The sequence below is a fragment of the Tachyglossus aculeatus genome, chromosome 19 (genome assembly GCF_015852505.1).
Source record: "Tachyglossus aculeatus isolate mTacAcu1 chromosome 19, mTacAcu1.pri, whole genome shotgun sequence".
In the NCBI taxonomy this organism is placed as follows: Eukaryota; Metazoa; Chordata; class Mammalia; order Monotremata; family Tachyglossidae; genus Tachyglossus; species Tachyglossus aculeatus.
In genome coordinates, this window is record NC_052084.1 from 18,673,242 (window position 1) to 18,693,830 (window position 20,589).

At 44.9% G+C, this 20,589-nt stretch overlaps 1 protein-coding gene and 1 non-coding gene across 2 annotated transcripts in view; both read right to left on the reverse strand.

The window, feature by feature from the left end:
* LRFN2 (leucine rich repeat and fibronectin type III domain containing 2) overlaps positions 1-20,589 on the reverse strand; it is a 172,840-nt gene that overhangs the window by 117,277 nt on the left and 34,974 nt on the right. The window lies entirely within an intron of this gene.
* Positions 12,272-12,409, reverse strand: LOC119941086. Its single transcript, XR_005455119.1, has one exon. It is a non-coding gene; the product is annotated as a small nucleolar RNA SNORA7 (small nucleolar RNA).

Here is a 20,589-nt window from a genome sequence, read left to right on the forward strand (position 1 = left end):
AGGGCTTAGAACAATGTCTGGCACATAATAATAATTATTATTTTTATTATCTTGTATTTACTACAGCGCTTGGTCCATACTAAGCACCTAACCCATACCTCTACTATTAAGCGATGACTCATCAACAAGCCCTTGAAAGCAAACCTTCTAAGATGTTCATCAGAAATATAAAGACTCTCTGGGAAATGAAACCAAAATGTAGAAAATGTCATCTCCCATAGATACATACCTGTTTGATGCTTTTCTCACCCTTTTTATGGCATTTTTAAAGAACTTACTGTGTGTTAAACATTGTTCTAAACGCTGGGGTACATATTAAGTGAATTAGGTTGAACAGTCCCTGTCCCACATGAGGTACTCGGTCTAAATAGGAAGGAGAACACAGAAACTGAGGCACAGAGAAGTGAAGTTACTTGCCCAAGGTCACACAGCAAGCAGTTGGCAGAGCCAGGATTAGAACCAGGGTCCTCAGAATACCAGGGCTGAGTTCTTTCCACTAGGCAATGCTGCTTCTCTTGCCCTTTCCTCTGAGGATACAGAGGGCATTGTGTGTAGAAGCAAGGGAAGCTGGCAGGAATTCTAGGTTCCAGAGGTTTCCTAGTCAAGGTGGCAGGAGGAAAGAGAGCTGCCTGGAAGTGTGTGGCCAGGAGAGGCAGCCACCTTGCTCTATCCACCTTGTAAAAGCTTCAGAAAGCAAGGACCCCCTCCCTCCTGGTTCCTCTCATGCCAACAATTTCATTCCATGGAATTCTGGAAGTGGGGAGGATAAGTGGTCACCCATATCCAGATGAGCACTGACTCCATTTTTAGAACTTGTACTCAGTTGGCCATTTGCCATGTGGTCCCATAAAGACTGCCCTCCACACTGGCTTCCCTCTAAACTGTAGTCGTGTTGAGTAGGGAACGTCGAGACGAACTAATCAGATTGGACACAGTCCTTGTCCCACATGGGACTCCCAGTCCAAGGGGCAGGAAGAATAAGTAGGTATTGAGTCCCCATTTGACAAAGCACCTCAATCAATCAGTTCTATTTATCGAGCACTTACTGTGTGCAGAGCACTGTACTAAGTACATAGGAGAGGGCAATACAAAGGAGTTGGAAGACACTATTCCTGCCTTCGAGGGGCCTGCAGGTGGATATATTTCACAGCTGATTAGCAACAATTTCAAACATGAAGCCCAGCCCAAATGCACAGAGCCGCCCACTCACTAAACACACACAAACACACCAAAGAACCCAAACACACACTCTGACATGGGAGACATTACACAGAGTAGTTACTGACACACAGATGAACAGATCGCTTGTAGCCCTCAGGAATTAATAATGATGAGGATGATGACAGCATTTGTTAAGCGCTTACTATGTGCCAAGCACTGTTCTAAGCTCTGGTGGGGATACAAGGTAATCAGGTTGTCCCATGTAGGGCTCACGGTCTTAATCCCCATTTTACAGATGAGGGAACTGAGGTCCAGAGAAGTTAAGTGACTTGCCCAAAGTCACAGAGCTGACAAGTGGCGGAGCCGGGATTAGAACCCATGACCCCTGACTTTCAAGCCTGTGCTCTTCCCATTGAGCCATGCTGATTCTCTAAATAAATAAATCAGTGATATTCACTCAGTGTTTACCATGTGCAGTTCACACTCTATACAACGTTCCCTGCCCTCAAGCAGCTTACAATTTAGAGGATCAATGGTATTGTTGAGCACTTACTCTGTGCAGAACAGTGTACTAAGTGCTTAGGGGGAGTACAGTATGACAGAGTTGGTAGATGTGTTTCCTGCTCACAAGGAGCTTACAGTTTAGAGTGTCCAAAAGAGGTCATTCCCACCCAAATACCTTCTGGAAGGCACAGTTTTGTCCAGAGCACTGTGGACATTGAAACAAGGGAGATTCAGGACAATTTAAATCCATTGGTCATCTCCAAATTCTCATTAGCCTTTCCCCTCTGGACTGTAAGATCTTTTTTTGTGTGTTAACAGCATTTTTAATGTGCTTATTAGGTGTCAGGCACTGTCAAGCACTGGGGTAGATGCAAGATAATCAGTTTGGATGCAATCCCTGTCCAACATGGGGCTCAGTCTTAATCCTCATTTTACAGATGAAGTAACTGAGGCATAAAGAAGTGAAGTGACTTGCCCAACATCACGGAGCAGGCAAGTGGCAGAGTCAGGATTAGAACTCAGGTCCTCTGACTTCCAGGCCTGGGCTCTTTCCAGTAGCCACAGAGCTTCTCACTAGGCAACACTGCTTCTCACTTTGGGCAGGGAATGTGTTTACTAGTTCTGTCATATCGTATTCTCCCAAGCACTTAGTACAGTGCTCTGCACACATAAAGCACTCAATAAATACTATTGATTGATCATTTGGTTAGCCAATAGATGCAACTCTCTCCCTGGACCTTCCCCTGATATTCCTTTCTTTCTCTGTGGGAGAGATGCTAGTAATCAGGAAAATGCACTTTGATCTGTGATCTCTGAACCCTTGACATTCTCCCCACCTCCAACCCCACAGCACTGAAGCATATATCTTTAAATTATAAATTATAAATCATTTATTCATACTAATGTCTCTCTCCCCCTCTAGACTGTAAACCTGTTAAGGGCAGGGAATGTATCTGCTAATTCTGTTGTATTGCTTTCTTCCAAGGGCTTAGTACAGTGCTCTGCACACTTAGTACAGTGTTCTGCACACAGTAAGCACTCAATAATTATGATTGAATGAATAATAAGGGCACAATAAATACCATTGATTGAAAATGTCTCAAGATAAAAGTGAACAGGGGGAGAATGAACAACAAGGGGTCTGGTTAATCTTCCCCTGGGGAGTAGAGAATTGCTCTAATATCATGTTGGCTCAGGTGCTTTGCTGTACTTGTGGTCTGCGAAATTAGTATCTGACTGTTTCCCTTGACTCACTCTAAAAAGCAAATTTTCCCTCTTTCCATTTTGTTCATTTATTGGTGCTTAATTCTCCATTTTCCTCCCATGACAATTTTGGATTTCTTTTTCCTTTTCCTTTTTTTCTAACCTTCTACTATAATTACTACTATTGTGGTATTTATCAAGTGTTTCTTAAATGCCAAACTCAGTGCGTAATAATGATCGTAAGAGTGTTATTTATTAAACCCTCACTAGATGCCCAGCCTAAACTGAGCGCTGAGGTAGATAGAAGATGATCAGGTCAGACACAGTGCCTGTCACGTAAGAATCAGTTTGAACGGAGTCCATGCCCTGCATGGAGCCCACTATATAACCTTTTCTTCAAACACTCCCAGTTCATATCACAAGCACATAGGCCTCCCAAAAAGCCCATTTCCACAGGTTTTAGCCAGAAGAATGATAGTCCGTCCTCTTAATATGGTAAATGTGGGGTTCCCCTTCCATGGTGTCTTCAGAACTACCCATTCTACAGAGGGTTAAACGGAGGCACGGAGAAGTTAAGTGACTTGCCAAAGCCATACAGGAGTCGGGTGGCAGAGCCAGGATTGGAAACAAGGGCCTCCAACTCCCAGGCCTTTGCTCTCTCCTTTATTTCCGCAGTTTTGTTGGTGCAGTTAAGATGAGACTATCTTCCAACTGGTTTAGGTGACTGCTGGCAGTGAGAGTCAGTTTGTCTGTGCTTTCAACAGAACAGACTCACTGACTCTCGCTCTCAGTGGCTGTCTAAACCAGCCGCAAAGACGAAGGGGAGACATTATTAGAATTGTCAAACACATTTTGCTCCCTGCTCTGAGACATCAGAGTCCCAAAGAGACTGTTTCAAGACCTCCGGGGGCCTCTGAGAACTCCGCCTCAAGCCTGAGAGACATCAAAGTAAGACTAAGAAGCTCCAGAGCCTCTCACCGATCGTTTCAATAAAAACCCATGTAACGACCTAATACTACAGCATGTTATTAAAATCAAGTGTTATTGTACAAAATGCTCTCGCAGTGGAGTCTCTAATTACCTGCATTGCACAGTTCTACGTGTTGGTGGCGATTAATTCTGAACGGTTGAAGTGGTTGGATTTCGTATGTAGAATTATTACTCAGGATTCTCTCATTGGGGCTGCCATTTGAGGTTGCTACGGTGGTCTCTCAACTGACAAGAGGACCCCCCCCCCCCCGCTTCAAGCAAGGGGCAGAGATGGGCAGGACCAAGCTCAGCTCTTACTCCAGTCAAATCAATACAAGGCTCTTGCACACAGTAGGCACTCAATAAATACCACTGACTGGTAACAGTTTCCTTGAGTTCAGCCTGTTTCTCTCAGCACGTTTTTCCAGCTTTGGGTGCAATGTGAATAGAAAGACCGAGAGGGTGGGATTTACAGGGGGAAAGAGAGGAGAGACAGAGGCCTTATCTGGTATCGGAAGGTGTCCGGCCAGTGTGGTAGACATGAGGACAACCAGGGTGTGCATCCTGCTACTTTGACAAATTACCTCTCCCTCCAGTGATAATCTGAGAGGCTCAGCTCTGTCCTAATAACCACACATTCACCCCATATCCTCTAGAGTGTAAGCTCATTGTGGACAGGGAATGTCTCTACCATAACTCTTCTATGGTATTATATCGTACACCCCCAAGTGCTTAGTTTTGTGCTCTCCACACAGTAAGCGCTCAATAAATATGACTGACTGATTGATTGACTTGCAAGGATGTTTCCCCACCCCTGGCCAGATTTACTCTGCATTTGTGGTGGATAAAATACAGTATTTTTTAAGCCCTCACTAGGTGCCAAGCACTATGCTGAGTTCTGGGGTAGATACAAGATAATCAGCTTGGCCATGGCTCTTGGTCTAGGAGGGAGGGAAAACTGGTGTTTTATCTCCATTTTACAGAGGAGGTAATTTGAAATCCCGACTAGTGAAGTGACTTGTCCAAGGTCCCACAGCAGGCAAGTGGCAGAGACGGGACTAGAACCCGTCTCCTGACTCCTGGGCCTGGGCTTTTTCCACTAAGTATAGAACAGCATCAGGATTTGGAAGACAAGAAGTTCCAGGCTTTTCTGGGGAAGAATAGTTCCCACTTCTCCTGGCTACCATCCCTTCTGCTCTCTATAACCAGTCCTTACCTCTCTCCATCTTGATTTTTTTTCTTTGAACCCAGCTTTCCGTATAGGCATTTTATTGAATTTATCCACCATGCCACACTTTGCTCCAACTTAGATGCTCCATATAGGCCAAACTGACCCAAGAGATTTAACTCGGGAAAAATCCTCCTTCCTTTCCTCTTCTCCCACTCTCTTCTGCGTCACCATGACTTGCTCCTTTCTCATTCCCCCTCCCGGCCCCACAGAACTTATGTCTTTATATGTAATTTATTTATTTAGATTAATGCCTGTCTCCCTCTCTAGACTGTAAATTTGTTGTGGGTGGAGAATATGTCTGTTTACTGTTATACTCTCCCATGTGCTTAGTGCAGCGCTCTACACATAGTAAGCGCTTAAAAAAAATACAATAGAATGAATGAATGAATGCATTCCCTGTGTGTGCCACCTCCTTACACAATCTAAGAGTCACAGCCTGAAGGGAAATCAAGGAAATGTGACCAGGAAACTTCATTCCCTGCTTATGAGTAAGCAGCCAAGCAGAAATTAAAAGTCATCACTCCTATAATCGTTATCAGGAGAGGCACAGTAAACCGATGTAATGATTTCCTTATTAACCTGCTTTCTTGGCAGGCAGAGTAGAGCAGAGAAATCAATTCAAATCCTGATACTTCTTCTAATGTAGCATTGACACGGGGATGCTGATATTTCTATAAACAGAAATCTTGGAAGTCACTGCTGCATCAGGCAAAAACTCCTCACCCTCGGCTTCAAGGCTCTCCATCACCTCGCCCCCTCCTACCTCACCTCCCTTCTCTCCTTCTACAGCCCAGCCTGCAACCTCCGCTCCTCTGTCGCTAATCTCCTCACCGTGCCTCATTCTCACCTGTCCCACCATCGACCCCCGGCCCACGTCATTCCCCTGGCCTGGAATGACCTCCCTCTGCACATCCGCCAAGCTAGCTCTCTTCCTCCCTTCAAAGCCCTACTGAGAGCTCACCTCCTCCAGGAGGCCTTCCCAGACTGAGCCCCCTCCTTCCTCTCCCTCTCCTCCCCCTCTGCCTTAGGTCTTTCCCCTCCCCACAGCACCTGTATATATGTATATATGTTTGTACGTATTTATTACTCTATTTTATTTGTGCATATTTATTCTATTTATTTTATTTTGTTAATATCATCATCAATCATATTTATTGAGCACTTACTATGTGCAGAGCACTGTACTAAGCGCTTGGGAAGTACAAATTGACAATATATAGAGACAGTCCCTACCCAACAGTGGGCTCACAGTCTAAAAATGTTAATATGTTTTGTTTTGTTGTCTGTCTCCCCCTTCTAGACTGTGAGCCCGCTGTTGGGTAGGGACCGTCTCTATATGTTGCCAACTTGTACTTCCCAAGTGCTTAGTACAGTGCTCTGCACACAGTAAGTGCTCAATAAATACAATTGAATGAATGCATCGTCCCATCTCCAACGGTTTTCTCCTCACTCAGACAAAAGTGCTGGATTTCTGCCCTAATAATGATCACTGACTGTGGTATTTGTTAAGAGTTTACTATGTGCCAAGCACTGTATACTAAGCTCTGGAGTAGATACAACCTAATCAGGTCCCACTGGGACACACAGTCTAAGTAGGAGGGAGCATAGGTCTTGAGTCCCCATTTTACAGATGAGGGAACTGAGGCATGGAGAAGTGAAGCGACTTGCCCACATAACACGGCAGGCAAGTGGCGAAGCCAAAATTAGAACCCAGGTCCTCTGACTTCCAGGCCTGTGCTCTATCCACTAGGCCATACTGCTTCCCCTGTGAGTTGCCCTGTGTGGAAAATCATGCCTTGAACTCTCCAGATAGACTTTATAGCAGAAAATTCTGCCTTTGAACTAACCTGAATCCCCTTTTGACAATGTCAGCCCTACCAGGCCCCCAGAGTCCACAGAGGACTGAGTTTAATAATAATAACTACAGTTCTTGGTAAGGGTTTTCTATGTACCAAGCACTGCGTTAAATACAAGAAAATTAGGTTGGACACAGTCCCTATACCCAATGGGGCTCACAGTGTAAGTAGGAGGGAGTAAGATTTAATCCCCATTTTACAGATGAGGAAACTGAGGGTTGGGGAAGTTCATTCATTCAATCGTATTTATTGAGCACTTACTGTGTGCAGAGCACTGTACTAAGTGCTTGGGAAGTACAAATTGGCAACGTATAGAGACGGTCCCAACCCAACAGCGGGCTTACAGTCTAGAAGGGGGGAAGTTTAATGATTTGCCCAAGGTCACATAACGGGTAAGTGGTTGAATCAGGACTAGCTGAGGTGCCTCTAGACTGTGAGCTCGTCGTGGGCAGGGAATGTGTCTGTTGTTGTATTGTACTCTTCCAGGCACTTAGTACAGTACAATGCTTTGCACAGAGTAAACGTTCAATAAATACGACTGAATGAATCTGTAAGATTGTGAGACTGTGAGCCCCATGCTGAACATGGACTGTGTCCAACCCTATTAGCTTGTATCTACCCCAGTCCTTAGAACAGTGCCTAGCACATAGTAAGCACTTGATAAAGACCATAAAAATAATCCAGCACCTTTGCTTCAGATGTGTTCATATCACCTCTATCCACATGTGTTCCACCCTGCACCTGAGATAACCGAGACACACTGTGGCTCATACTACCGTCGCAAATTATCATCTTTCCTGACGTATGATCAATGGTGTTTAAACAGTTTGCTCTCTGTATGCAAATGAACAAGTCAATTTACATTCATCTGCCCTTGATGGGTTTCTGAAATGTACAAATTTGATTGGTGTGTGATTTGTAAGTATCTAATTTATTAATCAATAAAACATAATGTAAATATATGAGGATCCTGGTTTCTAGCCAGGCTCCATATATATGTAAATAGTGTAATCTTTCAATCTTCTTGTTATGTAAATGTTAATATAAAACTGACAGTAACAGGAGCTTGCGGAACTTGAGAGGCAGAAGAAGCTGAAATTTACATTGCTCTGTAAATCACCTGTGCCCTGAAACCGGCAGTCTGTTCAGAAAACCTTGACAGAACGGAGGGAGGGGGACAAATAGCAGACTTCCTGTAGACGACTCACTTCACGTGCTAAACATTGTCCTGAATAACAGACAGATGCTCTATGGGGGATACAGTCTACACGGCCGTCCCTCTGCTTCCTGTTCATCATGATTAATTAGGTGGAGTCTGTGGGTGCCGGTGATGGGAATTAGCCCCTAGCTTAGCTGGCCCCAAGATGACCTGTTTTTTCCTTCTCAGGACTGAGTCAGAAGACCCCCAACTTTCTCCTCATAAAGTTCTCAGAACTGATTTAGAAGACCCCCCAACCCAGGTGCCTAGGGAGTGAAGGCAGACTGCTGGTAGTTGGGAGGTGGAAGGGACAGAGTGAGTTTCTGGAAACTTGGTCTTGTTCTGGGGAGAACCTAAGTTCTTTGAGGGATGGAGAAAGGGGAGGTAGGAAGGAGGGAGAGAGGGAAGGAAAGAGGGAAGAAGGGGAAAAAAACCTCTCAGGAAGTGGCAGGGAATGTATCTATTTCTTGTAATATTGTACTCTTCGAAGTGCTTAGTACAGTGCTTTGTGAACTGAATGAATGAGAGATACAGACCAGGGAGGTTTGAAGAGAAACCTTAAAATCGTTCACTACCCGTGGTGGTTTGAGGATCCCAGCGGAAGGGTACAGGCTGGCGCCTCCCCTTTCTGGACACTACAGGAGCTAACTCTATTGAACCCCCTAAAAACCTCTATCTCACGTCTCACATCACACCTCAAAGCCACCACCTCCAGGGAGATGTCCTGAATTTACTCATTCCAACAGAGCAAGCTAAGACCCTCAAACTCATGACTGCATTTTCAGGGACCCAGGGAAGGGTATTGCCTGTATATCTGTCTGTTCCCTCCTAACAGAGTGGCAGCTCCCTGAGGAAGGGGACGTTTTCTATTTTTCAACTCTCACTGCCAGGAATGTCTTCCTGAAGGCTAACAAATAAGGTTACCATTTAAATGTTATCATTGGCTTTAAAGCCCTCCACCGCCTTACCTCCTCCTACATCACCTCACTTCTCTCCTTCTACAACCCAGCCCACACACTTCACTGCCCTAATGCACACCACACTGTGCCTCGTTCTTGCCTATCTCGCCACCTACCCCTAGCCCACATCCTGCCTCTGGCATGGAATGCCCTCCTTCCTCAAATCCGAGGCACATCTCCTCCAAGAGGCCTTCCCAGGCAAAGCCCCTTTTCCTCTTCTCCCACTCCTTTCTGCGTCACCCTGACTTGCTCCCTTGGCTCTTCCCCTGTCCCAGTTCCACAGCACTTCTGTAAATATCTGTAATTTATTTGTATAGATGTCTGCCTGCCCCCCCAGACTGTAAGCTCATTGTGGGCAGGAAAGATGTCTGTTTATTGCTGTATTGTATTCTCCCAAGCACTTAGTACAGTGCTCAGCACTCAGTAAGCGCTCACTGAATATGATTGAATGAATCAATCAGGACATGCTCTCTTGGACTGTCCTCGTGGAGGGTGAAAGATGCATAAATCCCCTCATCTCATTTACCTCCCCTCAATAGGGTGGTGACAATAAAGACGACACAAGCGTGACCCCGGCCTGGCATCTGACCTGGGACCCTCTGGGCTTGGACAGATCAATCGCCTCGGCAGAGAAGACAGGGAGGGACTGCTCCTTTTGTGGAATTCCCTCACTTGCTGGATAGGCATAAGACAGGAGAGGAGAGCGTTGTCTTGATGTGCTGTGGCTTCCAACCCCAAGGACAGTGCTGCTTGACCCAATTCCATTTTAATTCATTCCAAAGTGCCAAAGTTGAAGAGTCATTCTGCAAGGCTCGAATCCAAGCAGAGTTATCACTACAAACATTGTGGCCTAGAGGAAAGATCCTGGGCCCAGGAGTCAGGGGCCCTGGGTTCTAAGCTTGTTGTGGGTAGGGAACGTTTCTACCAACTGTCATAAGAACTCTCCCCAGTGCTTAGCACAGTGCTCAGCACATAGTAAGCACTTGATAAATATAATTGATGCCAGCTTCGCCATTTGTCTGCTCTGTGACTTTGAACAGGTCACCTAACTTCTCTGTACCTCTGTTTCTCTATGTGCAAAATGGGGAAAAAATACCAGATCTCCCTCTATTTTAGACTGAGAGGCCCCAGGTGTGTCTGACATGATTATCTTATATCTACTCCAGTACTTGACACGTAATACACACAATAAGAGCTCAATAAATACGACTGAATGAATATAGTGTTCTATTCTAGTATTTCCCCTTGCCTTCACTTTGATGTCTGTCTCCCCATCTAGACCGTAAAATGAGAAGCTGCTTGGCTTAGTGGCAAGAGCACAGGATTAGGAGTCAGAGATCGTGGGTTCTAATCCTGTTTCCGCCACTTGTCAGCTGTGTGACTTCGGGCAAGTTACTTAACTTCTCTGGGCCTCAGTTACCTTATCTGTAAAAAGGGATTATAATAATAATAATAATAACAGTATTTGTTAAGCACTTACTATGTGCAAAGCACTGTTCTAAGCGCTGGGGGGATACAAGGTAATCAGGTTGTCCCATGTGGGGCTCACAGTCTTCATCCCCATTTTACAGATGAGGGAACTGAGGCACAGAGAAGTTAAGTGACTTGCCCAAAGTCACACAGCTGATAAGTGGCAGAGTGGAATTAGAACCCATGACCTCTGACTCTCAAGCCCAGGCTCTTTCCATTGAGCCACGTGATTATAAGACTGTGAGCCCCATGTGGGACAACCTGATTAGGTTGTATCTGCCCCAGTGCTTAGAACAGTGCTTGGCACTGTTAAGTTACCCTTGGTAAGCACTTTACAAATACTGTCATTATTATTATCATTATTAATATTATTATTATTGTTAAACTCAGGGAACGTATCTACAAACTCTGTTGTAATGTACTTTCCCAAGAGCTTAGTACAGTCTTCTGCACACAGTAAAGCTCTATCAATACTATTCATTGATAATTGGTAATAAGCACCTAACAAATATTAGTAGTAGTAATGGTAATGTGTGCCCTGTACATAGTAAGCATTCAGTTAATACCTGATTGATTGATAAATTCATCATTATTATTACTAAAGTGTCTTAGGGCTCAGGTGAGATTTCAGGATCCAGGAAATTAAAAGAAGGACTTTAAACATTTGGATTCGGTCACTTACCCACTCTTCGAGAGCAGACACTGTCCCCAGTAGCTCCCAATCTGTCTCCTAGGGTCTACCACAGTAACAAATAATAATAATTGTAGTATTTGTTAAGCACTTACTCTGTGCCTGCCACCGTACTAAGTGCTGGGGTGGATACAAGCAAATCAGGTAGGACCCAATCCCTTTCCCTCATGGGGCTCACATTCTTATTTCCCATTTTCCACATGAGATACCTCAGGCCTAGAGCAGTGCAGTACCTTGCATGAGGTCACCCAGCAGACAAGTGGCAGAGCCAGGATTAGAACCTAGATCCTTCTATCAGATTCATGCTCTATCCATTAGGCCACAATGCTTCTCTGCTGTCTGCTGCCAACAGCCTATTGGCCACTCACCATGTGAAGTTTCTGTGTCAGGTAAAAGAGGCAAGAAAATTGAGTATTGTACAATGGAGTTGATATGCACTATCCCTGCCCACAAAAGGTTTACAGTCAACAGGGGGAAGATCAGCAGGGGGAAGACAGAAACTAAAATAAATTGTGGATAAGGGAAATAGTAAAGTATTAGGCTGTTATATGGCGAGCACCGTGGTCTTGTACTATGCTGTGGAGTTGTTTCTGACCCATAGTGAGGCCATGAAGCAGCGTGGCTCAGTGGCACGGGTTCAAATCCCAGCTCCACCAATTGTCAGCTGTGTGACTTTGGGCAAGTCACTTACTTCTCTGGGCCTCAGTTCCCTCATCTGTAAAATGGGGATTAAGACTGTGAGTCCCCCGTGGGACAACCTGATCACCTTGTAACCTCCCCAGCACTTAGAACAGTGTTTTGCGCATAGTAAGTGCTTAATAAATGCCATCATTATTATTATTATTGTTATGAACACAGCCCTCCCAGATGCCCCAACCTCCAACTGCAATCGTTCTGGTAGGGTATCCGTAGAGTTTTCTTGGTCAAAATCTAGAAGTGGTTTACCATCGCCTCCTTCCAAGCAGTAAATTTGAGTCTCCGCCCTTGACTCTCTCCCATGTCGCTGCAGCCCAGCACGGGGGAGTTTTGACTTGTAGCAGATTGCCTTCCACTCGCTAGCCACTGCCCAAGCTAGAAATGGAATGTGTACGCCTCCGCTTGACTCTCCCTCCTGTAGCCAAAAATGGTAGAGCACTGGAAACCCTCCAAGTGCCATCCTGAGAGGGTAAGCACTGTGATAGACACATGATAATTAGTTGGATATAATTAAATTCCTGTCCTACCTAGGGTTCGCAGTCTAGGATACAGGGAGAAATGATATTTTATCCTCATTTTATCCATAGGGAAACTAAGGTCCAAAGAAATTAGGTGATCTGTCCAAGGTCTCAAAGCAGGCAAGGAGAGAAGCTGGCATTAGAACCCAGGATCTCCATTTCATTCCTCTGCCAGGGTTGGGGCCAAGGTTCACTGTGGAACAGGATGGATTAGTGGGTATCTCTGACCAGTTAGATCCAGAGGGTCTGTGCCAAGCAGGGCAAAGTCTCCTTCTACCTGTCAGTACCCAGGGGTCCTGGCTGCAGCCAGACTCCTACTATTTCACAGTAAGCCTCCTCTAGCCAGCCAATCATATTTATTGAGTGCTTACTGGGTGCAGATCAATGTACGAAGCACTTGGGAGAAGCTCACTGTGGGTATCGACCAATTCTGCTATACCATTACATCGTATTCTCCCAATCAATCAATCAATCGTATTTATTAAGCGCTTACTGTGTGCAGAGCACTGTACTAAGTGCTTGGGAAATACAAGTTGGCAACATACAGAGACAGTCCCTACCCAACAGTGGGCTCACAGTCTAAAAGGGGGAGACAGAGAACAAAACCAAACATAACAAAATAAAATAAATAGATAGATCTTGGAGAGAGACCTCTCCTCCCCGGCCACCTTCCTTGGACCCCATAGTCAGAAGCTGATGCAGTGGGCAGATGTTTGATAGTGAGCCCGGGAGGGAGCCAGGACGATGGAGCGATCGATGGAACCACTGTAATTCTCTTCGGCTGCCTGCGGCGAGACAGGCAGAGGGCTGGGCAAAAGTGGATGGGGAGAGATTTATAAATGGCTATCATCAGGTGGAGTAGCAGATGGGATGTGGTGGAGAAGAATGATGCTGCAGAGGAAGTTTACACAGAGCCTGTAAACTGGCTGGACTGAGTTCATTCATCCTGTAACCAGGGTCCACTGTTATTCTGCTTGGGGCCCTCTCTTTCTCTCTCTTTCTCCCTTTCTTTCACCTCCTTGCTCTCTCTTTCTCTACCTTGTGCTCTCTCCTTCTCTCTCTCTTTCTCCCTCTCTCTCTGGCTGATCAGTCTTCCCTGGCAAAGCAGAGCAAACCTCTTAGAATAGTATGAAAAGATCCAATGCTGATCTCTTCTTTGTTTAATTGTTGGAATCCCTCAAAGCTCAGTTTTGGGTCCCCATCTATTCTCCATCTACACCTACTCCCGTGGAGAACTCATTCACTCCCATGGCTTTAAATACCACTTCTACACAGATGATCCCCAATTCTACATCTCCAGCCCTGATCTCTCTCCCTCTCTGCAGTCTCATATTTCCTCCTGCCTTCCAAGACTTGGATGTCCTGCCGTCACCTCATATTTAAAATAGCCGAAACAGAAATCATTATCTTCCCACTCAAGCCCTGTCCTCCTGATTTTTCCCATCACTGTAGAGAACAACGCCATCCTTCCTGTTTCCCAACACCATAACCTTGGCATTATCCTTGATTCTTCTCTTACTCAATGCACCTATTCACTAAAGCCCGCCAGTTCAATCTTCACAACACTGCTAAAATCTGTCCTTTCATCTTGCTCTAAACTGCTACCATATTAATCCAATCATTTATTCTATCCCACCTTAATTACTGTCTCAGCCTCCTTGCTGACCTCCCTGTCTCCCGTCTCTCCCTGCTCCAGTTCACACTTCACTCTGGTTCCCAGATCATTTTCTTCAAAAACGTTCAGGCAATGTTTCCCCACTCCTCAAGAACCTCCAGTGGTTGCCCATTTACTTCCATATCAAACAAAAACTCCTTACAATTGACTTTAAAACACTCAGTCAGCTCGCCCCCTCCTTCGCTACTCTTCTACTACAACCCAGCCCACATACTTGGCTCCTGTAATGCCAACCTACTCACTGTACCTCAATCTTATTTATCTCACCACTGACCTCTCACCCACATCTTTCCTCTAGCCTGGAATGCCCTCCGTCTTCATATCTGACAGACATTTACTTTCTCCACTTTCAAAACCTTATTGAAGGCAGTTCTCCACCAAGAGGCCTTCCCTAACTAAGCCTTCATTTCCTCTTTTCCCACTCCATTCTGCATCATTCTGATTTGCTTCCTTTATTCACCCCTCCCTCAGCCCCATAACACTTATATACATACCCCTAATTTATGTATTTATGTATGAATTTATTTATTTATTTATAGTAATGTCTCTCTCCCCCTCTAGACTTGTGAGCTCTCTGTGGGCAAGGAAAGTGTCTATACACTCTATTATATTGTGTTCTCCCAAGCGCTTAGTACAGTGCTCTGCATACAGTAAGCACTCAATAAATATGATTGATTGATTGATTTCTGACAGGATAATAATAATCATGGCATTCGTTAAGCACTTACTGTGTGCCCAGCATTGTATTAAGTGCTGGAGTAGATACATGGCAATCAGTTTGGATACAGTCCCTGTCCCACATGGGGCTCACAGTCTAAGGGGGACCAGAAGTGGTACTTAATTCCCATTTTACAGATGAAGAAACTGAGGCACAGAGATGTTAAATGCTTTGTCTAAAATCACACAGCAGGCAGGTGGTAGGGCTGAAATTAAAAGCCAGGTCTCCTGACTCCTACAATATTAATTTAGTGCTTATTGTGAGCAGAGCATCGAATTAAACCCTTGGAAAAGTACAGTATCCACGTCCATATGTCCATATCTAGAATTTATATTAACATCTATCACCCCCTCTAGACTGTCTACCAACATGTTCATTCATTCATTCAATCGTATTTATTGAGCACTTACTGTGTGTAAAACACTGAACTAAGCATTTGGGAGAGTACACTATAACAATAAATAGACACACTCCCTGCCCACAACAAGCTCACAACCTGTATTGGGCTTTCCCAAGTGCTTAATACAGCGGCCTGAACACAATAAGCTCTGAATATGTACCATTAATTAATAAATTGATTGACTGGCCTCTCCAATAACCTTGTGAGATATGTAGAAAATCTAACCCCATCTAACCAGGACCCCTCATCTTTCTACTCACAGTCTGACCCTAGAGCCTCATTACCACATGAGGCTGGACTCATAGTCAGCTCACAGAACTGTTGTGAGCTATCCGCAGTCAAAAATTGGAGTGTCTCAAATCTGGGGCAGAGAAGGCCTGGTCCATTGGTCTTCTGAGCAGTTCTGACAGTGATTTCTAGCCCCCCTCACCCCCAACACACTCCAGAAAGTCATCCTCACCTCTAGCACAGCCGTAATAATAACAATGATAATAATGGTATTTGTTAAGTGCTTACCATGTGCCAGGCACTATTCTAAGAGCTGGGGTGGATACAAGCAAATCAAATTGGACACAGTCCCTGCCCCGTGTGGGGCTCACAGTCTCAGCCCCCACTTTACAGATGAGATAACTGAGGTCTAGAGAAGTGAAATGACTTGCCCAAGGTCACACAGCAGACAAGTGGCGGGACTGAGATTAGAACCCATGATCTTGCCCTGGGAAAGAGGATTCCCAGGAGCCCATTAGGAAAATCCATCTTTCCAAGGGCAGTCCTCGGGCTCCAGCTAGGATACAAGAAGAGAAGCTCTTCATTTTCCTTGTTTTCCTTTGTAAGTCTTCTGGGAGTGAAATGGAATTGTCTAGTTCTGGGAAAGTGGGAAAGGATAATATTGCCTGAGGTGGGGGAGGAGGGGTTTGACAGCTGCCTACAGAGTTTCAGTATTGTTGGAACCATAAAATATAATGGTATTTTCATTATGAAAGGAAATGCAGAGCAATAGCAAGCCATTTGCCGAGACTTTCGTCTTTCTTCCTCCTTGCTTGGAGGGACAGCTAACCCCATTTGTAGTAATGAATGCAACAGGGAGATTGCACACTGCTCTCTCCCAGACAAGCAAATAACAGCAGCATGGGGCCTTTGATGTCAGCCGTGTTCTTTGTACATGGGACCTCCAGGCCCTCAGAGATGAAAAATATTAATTAAAAAAATGCTTTTTCACTCCTGTGCTTATGATGCCAAGAGGCTACCTACCACTTATCTGCATCTTGGTCTGTTAGCAGGGCAGGAGGAGGAAAGGGGAGATTTCCTGAGAGTCACATATGCTAATAATAGTAATAATAATAATAATGATAGGCAGGGAATGAGTCTTTTATATTGCTATATTGTGATAATAATAATAATAATAATTGTGGTATTTGCTAAGTGCTTACTATATGCCAAGCACTGTTCTAAGCACTGGGGTAGATACAAGGTAATCAGGTTGTCCCACTTGGGCTCACAGTCTGAATCCACATTTTACAGATGAGGCAACTGAGGCACAGAGAAGTTAAGTGACTTACCCAAGGTCACATAGCAGAAAAGGGGCAGAGCAGGAATTAGAACTCATGTCCTCTGACTCCTTAGCCCATGCTCTTTCCATTAAGCCAAGCTGCTTCTCCCAGAAACAGCATAGTGCTTGATGCATAGTAAGCCTTCAATTAATACTATTGATTATTATTATTGCTATTGTTAACAATAATGATAATAGTGGTATTTGATAAGCACTTTCTGTGTTCCAAGCACTGTGCTAAACATCGGGGTAGACACCAATAATCAGGACAGAAACAATCCCTGTACCAGAGTCTAAAGTAGGAGGGAAAAGAGATGTTGAATCCCCTTTTCACAGATGTGGTACAGAGAAGTAGTGATTTGCCCAGGGTCATTTACCAGGCCGAGGTAGGATTAGAACCCAGGTCTTTGCACATCCAGGTCTGTGCTCTTTCCCCAATATCATGTTATTAAACAAGGAAGGAGGGGACAGTTGGCACCTTGCCCTTCTCCCATTCCTCTCCAAACTCCTTGAGCAAGTTGTCTACATTCACTATCTCAAGTTCTTCTCCTGCAATTTTCTCCTTGACCCCTTCCAATCTGGCTTCCAACCTCTTCACTCCACAGAAACCACCCTCTCAAAGGTCACCAGTGATCGCCTTCTTACCAAATCCAATGGCTTCTACTCTCTCCTCGTCCTAGCCAATATCTTACCTGACTTTGACCCTGTCGACCACCCCTTTCTACCGGGAACATTGTCAAACCTCGGCTTCACTGACACTGTCCTCTCCTCCTCTCTCTCTCTGGCAGCTCATTCTCAGTCTCTTTCATGGATTCCTCCTTAGTCTTCCAACCTTTAACTGTGGGGGTCCCTCAAGGTTCGGTTCTGGGTCTCCTGTTCTCCATCTACACCCACTCCCTTGGAGAGCTCCTTGGCTCCCATGGCTTCAATTGCCACCTCTATGCAGACGATTCCCAAATCTACATCTATAGCTCTGATCTCTCTCCCTCTCTGCAGTGCAACATTTCTTCTTGCCTTCAAGACATCTCTACTTGGATGTCCTACCATAACCTGAAACTTAACATGTCCAAAACAGAACTCCTTATCTTGCCGCCCAAACCCTGCTCTCCTCATGACTTTCCCATCACTGTAGACAGCACCACCATCCTTCCTGTCTCACAAGCCTGTAACCTTGACATCATTTTTGACTCCTTTCTCTCATTCAACCCACATATTCAATCCATCACTAAATCCTGTAGGTTGAACTTTCACAACACTGTTAAAATCCTCCCTTTCGTCTCCATCCTGTTGGCTACCAAGCACTCAAAGCAATTATTCTAACCTGCCTTGACTACTGTAGAGCCTCCTTACTCACCTCCTTGCCTCCTTTCTCTCTCTCTCCACTCCAGTCCATACTTTGCTCTGCTTCCCAGATCACTTTTCTAGAGAAATGTTCAGTCCATATTTCCTCAAGAAACTCCAGTGGTTGTCTATCCACCTCAGCATCAAATCAGAAATTCCTTACCATCAGCTTTCAAGCCACTCAATCACCTTACCACCTCCTACCTCACCTACTCTCCTACTATAATCCAGCCAGCACACTTTGCTACCATGATTCCATCCTATTCACTGCACCTCGATCTCATCTATCTCACCACCGATCGCTTTCCCACGTCCTGCCTCTGGCTTGGAATGCTCTCTTTTTCATATCTGAGAGAAAATTACTCTCCCTCCTTCAAAACTTTATTGAAGGCACATCTCCTCCAAGAGGCCTTGGGAGATAACATTAGACTTAGTAGATGTAATCCCCACCCTCAAGAAGCATCAGAGGACCTGGGTTCTAATCCCAATTCCACAAGTTGCTTAACTTCTCTGAGCCTCGGTTCCCTCATCTGTAAAATGGGGACTAAAACTTTGAGCCCTAAGTAGGGCAGGGACTGTGTTCGACCTGATTACCTTGCATTTACCCCAGTTCTTAGTGCAGTCACTGGCACACAGTAAGCACTTAACAAATACCACAATTAGTATCCCAAATGCACTCTCCCAAATGCTTAGTTCACTGCTGTACATTCCTTCATTCATTCAATCGTATTTATTGTTTACTGTGTGCAGAGCATTGTACTAAGCGCTTGGGAAGTACAAGTTGGCAACACATAGAGACGGTCCCTACCCAACAGCGGGCTCACAGTCACACAGTAAGCTCTCAGTGTATTATGATCGATTGATCGATACTACAAATACTGCTATTTTTATATGGGAGAAAGGCTTTGATTTCTACTCCCCAAGTGCTCTGCAGACAGGGAGGGAAAGAAGACACCCTTGCAGCCACAGGAAGCCAGGTTGCACATGTAATATATCCTGAGAGTCAATTCCAAATCAATAGTGGCAAGAAATACTTTCCTCCTCCCCTTCCTGCAAGCCCAGCTGAAATACACTTAGTTTCAGGCTCTAGCAGAGGGTCTGATTATGTTACTGAACCAAACGCCCAACAGAATAAGCAGCAGCATAGCCTAGTGGATAGAGCATGGGCCTAGGAGTCAGAAGGAGCTGGGTTCTAATTCCAGCTCCGACATTCGCCCGCTGTGTGACCTTGGGTACGTCACTTCGCTTCTCTGTGCTTCAGTTACCTCATCTGTAATTTATTCATATTAATGCCTGTGTTCCTATGTAAACTGTAAGTTCATTGTGGGCAGGGAATGTGCCTATTCCTATACTGCACTCTCCCAAGTGCTTAGTACAGTGCTTTGCACACAGTACGTTCTCAATAAATATGATTAAATGAAGAAAATGGGGATTAAGCTTGTGAGCCCCACGTGGGACAGGGACTGTGTCCAACCTGATAATCTTGTATCTACCCCAGTGCTTAGAACAGTGCCTGGCACATAGTAAGTGCTTAACAAAATACCATTAAAAAAAAAATAGGTAGAATGCACAACGCATAATGCACCCATTTCCAGCACCCCTCCCCACCCAGACCTGCATACAATCATAGATACATACATGTGATCCTGTGCAGTGAAGGCTGTTCCCTTTGGCTACGTATTCCTAGGATCCACCCCCGGATAATTCTGCCGGAATCCTCCTAATCAAACGAAGAGCGGAGAGCAACGCCCGGAGGATCTAAATCTGCTGTTTCGTGGCGCATCTCAGAGTTTACTGTGGCTTCTGACGCTTTTTCTGACACATGTTTGTCTTTCAGATTAGGAAATAATGAGCAGGAAAGGAAACGGCAGAGAGCAGGGAGGTCATCGGAGGGCCGCCTGGTTCTGAGGAACAATCAAAGGCAATGGAGAGGGAGAGCCGTGCGGCAGGGAAAATGCAACATCAATAAGAGATTCATCAAGTGTCTGCAGAGCTTCTAGAGCTGCAGAGGGTGGGCTAAGCTCTCAGTCCCCTCTCCTCCCTCCCCTCGGCATCACCTAGCCCCTTGGCTGTGTACTTAAACGTTAAACGTTTTGATAATCACCCCCGCCCCGCAGCACTTATGCCTGTATCCTTATACTGTATTATTCCTCCTCTCAGCACTTTATTTTATTATCTGTCTTCTCCTGGAGACTTTGTCTTTTTTGACAGAGGTCATGTCTACCAACACCTTTATAGTGTACTTTCACAAGTACTCAGTACAGTGGTCTGCACACAGAAACATGGATGATTCACTGATTTGTTAATTTTATTATTATTATTATTATTGTTTAATTGTATTTTCATTCAATTGTATTTATTGGGTGCTTAAAGTGTGCAGAGCACTGTATTCCTATTATAGTGGTATTTGTTAAGTGCTTACTATGTGTCAGGCACTGTTCTAAGTGCTG